This window comes from Lolium rigidum, chromosome 2 (assembly GCF_022539505.1).
Source record: "Lolium rigidum isolate FL_2022 chromosome 2, APGP_CSIRO_Lrig_0.1, whole genome shotgun sequence".
Lineage (NCBI taxonomy): Eukaryota > Viridiplantae > Streptophyta > Magnoliopsida > Poales > Poaceae > Lolium > Lolium rigidum.
This window is the reverse complement of record NC_061509.1, coordinates 242,366,038-242,376,547: the sequence shown is the minus strand read 5'-3', so window position 1 is coordinate 242,376,547 and position 10,510 is coordinate 242,366,038. Positions and strand designations below refer to the sequence as shown.

The following is a 10,510-nucleotide window of genomic DNA, read 5'->3' as shown; positions in this document are numbered from 1 at the left end:
AAGTTTGTGATGTTTACTATATTCATTCATATCATTAGAGTCAATTAGGAAGGTCGGCATCCGCGCCCATGGTGCTCATCTAATAGCATGCATAGTTAGCGCTTACTATTTTGAGGTGCGTCCTTTTGCAGCATGAGGACTGAGTGGTCGTTTTGAATGAATGTGCGCAAACTGCTTTGGGACTGGCACTTGGATTTGGGTCTAGACTGGACAACCCTTTTTTGAAGTACTAATCCATGATTATGTGACCAGATCTTCTACTTCGAGTGGGTGGATTTCGTAGATCCTGGCTTGGTGACGGGCTTGGTTCCCAAGATCGTAGCGTACACTGCAGAAAAGATGAAGGAACTAATTAGAGTACTCCCTCCGTCCACAAATAAGTGGACATCTAAGGTCTAAACTTTGTCCATAAAAGAGTGTGCTCCTATCTTTCCAATGCACTTTAATTGCTTCTCTCTCATCGCACGGAAATCAAACCCAATAATATTAAGCACATGTCCTCCTTGTTTTCTACAAGCACTTAGCTCATTGGAGATGAAATAATTAAAGTGGAGAGATGCATCTTCCCAATGCACTTTTCACTTCACTTCATAATTTGTCTTGAAAACCCCGCGTGTACACTTATTTGTGGACTGAGGGAGTAGATGTTACAGACAGGAAGAGGGCTACACCTAGATTACAAGGTAAACCTGAGTGCCTAGTGTGAATGCCTGTACAGTTTTGCTGTCGCTGTGGCCAGGGCTGCAGATTCATGATATATGGCTTTCTTTAGCATGGGTGTGTGTCCTGACCTTGAAAATTTTGTTTGCACAAACAGACTAGGCCTTTACGACTACATGGAAGGCCTCTTGAAAAGACCACACCCTTTGATCACATGCTTGTTTGGAAGGCATGAGGTAACTGGTAAGGATCATGTACAATTGTTGGTTTCAGTTAAAATGGGAGTTCACACAAATGACGGGGATGGCTAATTTAGCATGTAATTGGGTTTCACAGGAATGCCAATAGTCTAGGGAGCTGATACATGAAGAAGTGGGAGCGAAGATCCTTGAACCTTGATGCTGTAATCCTAGCGGTTTCAGAGATGAATGTCGATCCTGGTGAGGGAGGTCTGAGCAAAGAACTGCATGGACCTTGAGGATGTCGATTCGGGAAGACCCCTACATGGAGACCGTGGAGTAGACAACTACTCTAGGCGTGGTTACCCAGCAATGCATTGTTGGGCCTCGAAAACATGTTGTTTAGGGTGTGTTTGGTTTGATAAGTGGGATGTAATGTCATTTTCCATTCCACAAGTGTCGTGATCCGCAGGTGGAGAAAACCTGGTTTTGTTAATCAGGTCCAGGTCCAATCGCGCTAGATTTTATCTTGGCACCTGCATGTCAAGTGTAACCATGTCTCAAAAGCGTTGGTGCAATCTTGGCCGCATCCCACATGCTGGATACAAAGTGCCTATCGACCAACCTACTGTTGTACATTGACGCCGGTGTCAAAAACATCCGAGCTGTTCCGTTTTGGCCATCTAGCGCGCTCTCCACATCCGTGACAGGCTGACAGCCCGCTCGCAGCTCTCCAGCCGCGTCTGCTACTGGATCAGTAGATTACACACCGGCACGCGGTACGAGCTCGTGTTTTCTTGGCAGCATCTCTAGCTCTCTACCGCACTTGGTACGTCCCCCACCTGGTACTTGGTAGATACGGAGCGCACGGCAAAAGTCGATCTAACATTTGCGGGTGAGCACTATTCCAGATTCAACCGGACGACCAGAAAAGAAACAATTTTGCAGCTCATCCAAGAGAGGAAAAAAAAGGAAACCATTTTGCAGCTCCAAACGGGTAAGGGCATCTCCAGACCCAGAGCAGTTTGTCTGTGATCAAAAAATTGGTATGCATTTCGCCCCAGCGGCTCAAAATATCTATTATGTTCGTGTGGACGTAAACATGTCCAAATTTGTACTAACTAAGTACTAGGCAACAATAACAGGTACCAAATAATTTTGCAGCTCATCCGAGAGAAAGAAAGAAGAGGAAATAATTTTGCAGCTCCAAACGACTACTAGGCAACATAACAGGTGCCAAATGTAGAGAACCGATTGGTAGGCGGCGGATGTTGTCGGTGCTCTGCCACTGTGCGGCCAGCTCTGCGAGAACTATCGCGGATAATTATTTCGGAGGTTGTAGGAACGTACGTACAGTGCTCGATCGGGAGCTGGCATGGCAGGGTCTCGCCGACAATTCATGGTCCAACCTTATAGCATTTTCACCGGCACCCTCGATACCGCCCCGATAGCATTTTAGGGCTGGCAGCGAAAATGGACTCACACCAACGCGTCTTAAATAGCTTTGGCGTTTTTTCGAGCCCAATAAAAACGTCGGTAACCCCCTTGCCAGTCCCTTCGCGAAGGGCGCTAATCTGGTGCGCCGGTGCTTCGCAAGACGAAAATTTTTGGGGGTGGGAGAGATCTCCCGCCACGACGCCAGGCGGGAAACTCTCCCGCCACGACACCGCGCGGGAGATTTCCTGCCTCGCCGCCGGTCAATATTACTTCTTCCCTGCCTTTCACTTCAGTAGTGAAAAAATCTAAACCACCAATGTTCGATACGTGGGAGGAGGCGCTAGAGGCGCTAGCAGCGGTTGATCGTCCACCTCCATAGAGCCGGGTGGCTGATGACCCACAAGTATAGGGGGTGTATCGTAGTATCTTCGATAAGTAAGAATGTCGATCCCAACGAGGAGCAGAAGGTGTTGGCAGCAGTTTCGATGAAGGATTCACTCGTAAATGCTCACGGACAAGTATTCGTGGGGTTTTAATATTTCGGATAAATAAAGTACAAGTAAATAAAATGCGAGAGAAATAATTGCAGCGAGTGGCCCAATCCTTTTTAGCACAAAGGACAAGCCGGTTTGATTACTTATAATGACCAAACGTTCCCGAGGACACACGGGGATTTTAGTCTAGTGCTTTCGCTACATACAGTCTGATTAATCTTCATTGTTTTGATAAGTGTTGTGTGGGTGAACCTATGCTAATGCACCGCCCTTCCTAGGACTAATACATACTTGTGATTATACCCCTTGCAAGCATCCGCAACTACAAGAAAGTAATTAAGATAAATCTAACCACAGACCTTAAACTCGAGATCCCGCGATCCCTCCCGCATCGATATACTAATGGGGGCTTAGGTTTCTGTCACTCCGGCAACCCCGCAATTAGCAACCGAATACAAGATGCACTCCCCTAGGCCCATAAATGGTGAAGTGTCGTGTAGTCGACGTTCACACGACACCACTAGAAGAATGACACCACAACTTAAATATCATAACATTGAATATTACTCAACCATAATTCACTACTAGCATTTAGACTTCACCCATGTCCTCAAGAACTAAACGAACTACTCACGAGACATCATATGGAATACAATCAGAGGTGATATGATGATGAATAACAATCTGAACATAAACCTTGGTTCAATGGTTTCACTCAATAGCATCTACAACAAGTATAGAATAACACCGGAGAGTTTCCCCTATCAAACAATCAAGATTTAACCCGAATTGCTACAGCGATGACGAGGTGCAGCGGTGGTGATGGCGGTGTAGATGGTGGAGATGACGATGATGATGATGGAGATGATGTCCCGCTCGATGACGATGGCGATGGCGTCGATTTCCCCCTCCCGGAGGGAATTTCCCCGGCGGATTCCTCGCCCGCCGGAGAGCTCTTTCTCTCTCGGTGTTCTCCGCCCCGCGAGGCGGCCGTAACCCTTCGTGAGGATCCCTCTCGTGGCTTAGGTTTTCGGGACGAAGGAGTACGCGAAGAAAAGGAGGCGAAAGGGGCCGTGGGGCCCCCGCAGGCACGAGGTGGCGCGGCCGTGCCTTGGGCCGCGCCGCCCTGTGGTCCGGGCCCACGCTGGCTCCTCTCTGCTCCCTCTTTTGGCTCCCTCCGTCATCCGGAAAAATAGGAATTTACGTGAAATTCCCTTCCGCAGCTTGATCTTCCGAAATATTGCGTTCGACGGTGCTTTTTCCAGCAGAATCCTCGGCTCCGGTGTTTGATCCTCCAATGATGATGAAACATGCAAAATAGATGAAATAACATAAGTATTGTGTCCCAATATGAAATATATCAATGAATAACAGACAAATTATGATACAAAATAGTGATGCAAATTGGACGTATCAACTCCCCCAAGCTTAGACCTCGCTTGTCCCCAAGCGAACCGAGCTCGATAAACAAGACCACATGTTTATGGAGTGAAGAGTCGATAAATAAAATACGGACAAGAAGCATCATATTCATTTGCACAAGACATTCTAGTAAACAACTTCCTCATATAACTCATCTCGAAATAAGTAAAGAGAAATCACAAGTAAAGGTGCATAAGAAATCATAATTGATGATGGCAAACTTTGTTCTTGGTCAGAGAACTACTAACGGATTGTTCTTCTAAGCAAAGCTTTCATATTAGAATTTATAGCTGAGCCTTCATATTTAAGCATGACAATCTCTTCATAATCATTGATAACTTCAAAGTCATATTCATTCAGATAAAATTGGTACTAAACAAGAAAGTATAAAAGACATGATTAAGCTGAATCATAGCATAAATGATTGGTTCACAACAACTCAATTGCTTGCTTGAGATAGAGGGAAATAGGTTTACTGACTCAACATAAAAGTAAAAGATAGGCCCTTCGCAGAGGGAAGCAGGGATTAAATCATGTGCTAGAGCTTTTCAAGTTTTGAAATCATATAAAGAGAATAAAAGTAAGATTTTAAGAGGTGTTTGTTGTTGTCAACGAATGGTAGCGGGCACTCTAACCCCCTTGCCAAACAAACTCTCAAAGAGCGGCTCCCATTTTATTTTATTTTTGGGTGGCACTCCTTCCAACCTTTCTTTCACAAACCATGGCTAACCGAATCCTCGGGTGCCTGCCAACAATCTCATACCATGAAGGAGTGCCTTTTTATTTTAGTTTTATTATGTTGACACTCCTCCCCACCTTTGCTTTCTCAAGCCATGGCTAACCGAATCCTTCGGGTGCCGTCCAACAATCACAAACCATGGAGGAGTGTCTATTTTGATTAATTAATTCGGGACTGGGAATCCCATTGCCGGCTCTTATTGCAAAGTTATTGGATAAGCGGATGTGCCGCTAGTCCATTGGTGAAAGTTGCCCAACAAGATTGAAAGATAAAACACCACATACTTCCTCATGAGCTATTAAACATTGACACAAATAAGGAGTAGTATAGTTTGAATTATTTAAAGGTAGCACATGAAGTATTTACTTGGAATGGCAGTAAAATACCATGTAGTAGGTAGGTATGGTGGACACAAATGGCATAGGTTTGGTCTAAGGTTATGGATGTATGAGAAGCATTCCCTCTCGATACAGTGTCTTTGGCTAGCAAGGTTTGATAGCAAGCATAAAGGTTGAGGGAAACAAACAAATATACATATGATAGAAACAATCATGCATCTTTCTCATAAGCACAAGCAATTTTAACTTTAGAATACTAAGCATAGAGATAATAGAGTAATGTATCTAAGTGTATTTCTCTCTTCTATTAAACATCAAGATGTTGTTGCTATTGACCAATGCTAAGTTTGCCAAAACCAAATAGATTTACTCGATGCTCCCAAAGTGATATCAATACTCATGTCAAGAGTAATCATATAATGGAGATTGCAAACTAAAATAAGGTGTGCAAAAAGTAAATGATAAGACTTCTCATTAATATTCCATAACGATAACTCACACCAATGGATACATAGATAACTAAGAGAGATACTTCCACATTGCATACTATTCTATATAATAACTTCCCTACTCATGATATGACACTACTTGATAGTAAAAGATAAAGGTAATGATGTGATACCGCGGCACTCCCCCAAGCTTGGAACAAACCAAGGGGATGCCAATACCGATGATGAATTACTCCTTCGGTGATGGTGGTGATGGATTCTTCTCGACAAGCTTCCTGACAAGCTCCTGTAAACCTTCAATCTCATAGGTGAGGTTGCGAATCATCTCCGAGTTGTGCTCAACGCGGCTCATAATCATATCCGGTGGTGAATCCCAGCTCTTAGAATTGTTTCCCCATCCTTCAGCTTCAGATTTCATCTCTCCTGCATTGTCAGAACGATTTATATCCCAATTACTCGGCAACACTACCTTGGGAGTTATTTCAGTTTGACGATCGTAGATTAGATTGCGGTAAGGGTTGTAATGGCTCGGAGAAGATGTCCTTGGAGCCAAGTAATGACGTGAACCGCTCCTCCGGTAGTGATTCGTGCACTCCTCTTGACGTCGGATGGATTTGATATCACGCCAATACTTGCAACGGTGGCTTGCTGGTGTTCTGCAAGCTTCCTCCACTTCTTCCTCATCATCTCTTGCATCTTCTTTCTTCAGCTCCGGATCTTGAATATCTTCCTTCAAAGGTTCCTTGTCCTTGTTGTTGGAGGCCATGGTGCTTCTAGATCAAAACAAATCTGCGTAAAACAGCTCGAAACAAAACACGACGAGAAAACGATATTACGGACCTCCGGGGGTCCGGGGGATTATATAGCAAATATTTTTACGACAAAAGGAAGATTCCGTGTCGAAAACGAGTCGGAAAGGGACGACGAGGCGGCCGGCACCATAGGTCGGCGCGGCCCAGGTCGGGCCCGCGCCGGCCTATGGTGGCACGCCCTCGCGCGTCTTTTCCACTCCGTTTCGATTCCGTAATTTTTCATATTTTTCAAAAACAGCAAAAATAATGTTCGGAAAGGTAAACGCGGACTTTTTATTACCTATACTGTTACCTATTCAAAGTCCAGCTCGCGGATCGTCAATTTGTCCTTTGATGAAGGCCTCCGGTGTTTCCACTTGAATAATATCAACATCAACATTATAAGAATCACCCGAGATATAATGCTTGAGTCTTTGTCCATTCACCACTTGTGTGGCATTGCCTTGGAGAGAGCTAATTTTAATTGCTCCCGAACGATACACCTCCTCAACAACATATGGTCCTTCCCACTTCGAGAGTAATTTCCCGCAAAGAATCTGAGACGAGACCGATACAATAGAACTTGATCTCCAACATTAAATTCTCTTTTAATGATCCTTCTATCATGCCACTTCTTAACTTTTTCTTTAAAGAGTTTAGCATTTTCATAAGCTTCATTTCTCCATTCATCTAGAGAACTTAATTGCAACAACCTCTTATTACCTGGCTAATTTAGGGTCTTTATTTAATTCTCTAACAGCCCAATAAGCTTTGTGCTCTAGTTCTAGAGGTAAATGACAAGCTTTTCCATAAACCATTTTATAAGGTGACATTCCCATAGGATTTTTATAAGCAGTTCTATAAGCCCATAGTGCTTCTTTCAATTTGCTAGGCCAATTCTTTCTAGATTTATTAACAGTCTTACCTAAGATAGCTTTAATCTCTCTATTTGATAACTCTACTTGACCACTAGTTTGAGGGTGATAAGCAGAAGCAATTCTATGATTAATACCATACTTAGCAAGAGTTTTTCTAAAACCTCCATGAATAAAATGAGAACCTCCATCAGTCATAATATATCTAGGTACTCCAAATCTAGGAAATATAATATCTACAAGCATTTTTATAGAGGTCTCACCATCAGCACTTTTTGTAGGTATAGCTTCTACCCATTTAGTAACATAATCAACAGCGACAAGTATATGAGTGTTACCGTCCGAAGAAGGGAAAGGACCCATGAAGTCGAATCCCCAACAATCGAATGGTTCAATAACAAGAGTATAATTCATAGGCATTTCATTGCGTCTAGAGATATTACCAACTCTTTGACATTCATCACAAGATAAAATAAATTTCCTTGCATCTTTGAAGAGTGTTGGCCAATAAAAACCTGATTGTAGAACCTTTTGCGCGGTTCTATCTCCAGCCGTGATGTCCTCCATAAACACTTCCATGACATTTATTCAATATCTCCTGTTGTTCATATTCAGGAACACATCTTCGCATAATACCATCCACTCCTTCTTTATATAAGTGTGGGTCATCCCAAAAATAATGCCTCAAGTCATAAAAGAATTTCCTCCTTTGCTGAGCTGAAAAGGTTGGAGGCAAATACTTCGAAACAATAAAGTTAGCATAATCTCGCATACCATGGGCTCTCTCGCGAGCTCACCTTTATTACAGCCAATTGTTCATTTGGAAAACTATCATTAACAGGAACAGGATCATAAGCAATATTTTCCAATCTAGACAAATTATCAGCAACAGGATTATCACCACCTTTCCTATCTATAATATGTAAATCAAATTCTTGCAACAGAAGTACCCATCTAATAAGCCTTGGCTTAGCATCTTTCTTTGTCATAAGGTATCTAATTGCAAAGCATGATCAGCATGAATTGTAACTTTCGAATCAACAATATAGGGTCTAAACTTATCACAAGCAAAGACTACAACTAACAATTCCTTTTCAGCTTGTAGCATAATTTCTTTGAGCAACGATCAAGAGTCTTACTAGCATAATGAATAACATTTAATTTTTTTATCTACCCGCTGTCCAAGAACAAGCGCCTACAAAGCAAAATCACTAGCATCACACATAATTTCAAAAGGCAAATTCCAATCAGGAGGTTCGACTATAGGAGCAGCTTGTTAAGGCTTTCTTTAGAGTTTCAAAAGCTTCCTTACAATCATCATCAAAAACAAAAGGTACATCTTTTTGAAGAAGATTAGTAAGAGGCTTTGAAATTTTAGAGAAATCTTTAATAAATCTCCTATAAAACCCAAGCATGACCAAGAACACTACGAATACCTTTAACATCCCTCGGATAGGGCATCTTCTCAATTGCTTCGACTTTAGCTCTATCAACTTCAATACCTCTCTCGGAAATTTTATGTCCCAATACAATTCCTTCATTAACCATAAAGTGGCATTTCTCCCAATTAAGAACAAGGTTAGTTTCTTCACATCTCTCGCAAAACTTTATCGAGGTTTCGCAGCAATTATCAAAAGAATTCCCATAGACAGTAAAAATCATCCATGAACACCTCTACAATACTTTCGCAAAAACCATGAAAAATAGCAGACATGCATCTTTGAAAAGTAGCGAGGAGCATTACATAAACCAAAAGGCATACGCCTATAAGCATACGTTCCATAAGGACAAGTAAAAGTGGTTTTCTCTTGATCTTTAGCTTTAACAAGCAATTTGTGAAAACCCGTAATAACCATCAAGAAAGCAAAAATGAGTATTTTTAGACAACCTCTCTAACATTTGATCAATAAAGGGTAAAGGGTAATGATCTTTCTTAGTAACTTTATTAACTTTTCGAAAATCAATGCACATTCTATAACCTACAACTATTCTTTGAGGAATAAGCTCATCATTATCATTAGGCACAACAGTCATTCCTCCCTTCTTAGGAACACAATGAACAGGACTAACCCATCTACTATCAGCAATAGGATATATAATACCAGCCTTCAAGGAGTTTTAATACCTCGTTTCTTACCACTTCCTTCATCTTCTGAATTAGACGACGTTGATGTTCAACAACAGGCTTTGCGTCTTCTTCCATATTAATAGCATGTTGGCAAATAGAAGGAGAAATCCCTTTCAAATCATCAAGAGTATAGCCAATAGCTCCTCGGTGTTTCTTCAATATTTCCAATAACCTTTCTTCCTCAATTTCGAAAGCTTAGAACTAATAATAACAGGATATATTTTCTTATCATCAATATGAGCATATTTAAGATTATCAGGTAAAGGCTTTAAATCGAAAACAGGATCTTCCTTTGGTGGCGGTGTTGTACCCAAATCTTCCACCGGTAAATCATGCTTGAGAATAGGTTGGCGACGAAAAATTTCCTCAAGCTCATCTCTTTCTTTCCTAAAAGCTTCACTTTCACTATTCTCCAAATGTTGCTGCAAAGGATTATTAGGAACAAGAACAATAGATGCACACCGCTCCATTTTAAAATCATTACTAGGCAAGTCAGCTTTTATAAGGAGTTTTGGTAAATTTAGAAAAGTTAAATTCATAAGGTTCACCAAGCAAATCTAGTCAATATTTTCTCTTTCTTACAATCTATAATAGCTCCACAAGTATTTAGAAAAGGTCTACCAAAAATGATAGGACAATGATCACTAGCAAGCAGTAACCAAGTACCAAAAAGTCAGCAGGATATTTAATCTTACCACATAGAACTTCCACATCCCGAACAATACCAATTGGAGAAATAGTTTCTCTATTAGCCAGATGAATAACCACATCAATATCTTCAAGTTCACAAGAACCAATTTCGTGCATAATCTCCGTGTAAAGCTCATAAGGAATAGCACTAACACTTGCACCAATATCACATAAACCATAATAGCAATGATCACCAATTCTAACGTATAGCATAGGAACACTAACTTGTTTGGATTTATTAGGATGTGAAACAATATTAGAAGCATCTTCACGTGAAAATAATATGACCATCCTCCACATTTTCAGCC

General features: G+C 41.5%; 1 long non-coding RNA gene across 1 annotated transcript; it reads left to right on the top strand.

Moving 5' to 3' along the window:
* Nucleotides 1–638: 638 nt before the first annotated feature.
* Nucleotides 639–1,319, top strand: LOC124688415. The gene is made up of 3 exons (XR_006998513.1): nt 639–683; nt 818–903; nt 997–1,319. It is a non-coding gene; the product is annotated as an uncharacterized LOC124688415 (long non-coding RNA).
* Nucleotides 1,320–10,510: the final 9,191 nt, after the last annotated feature.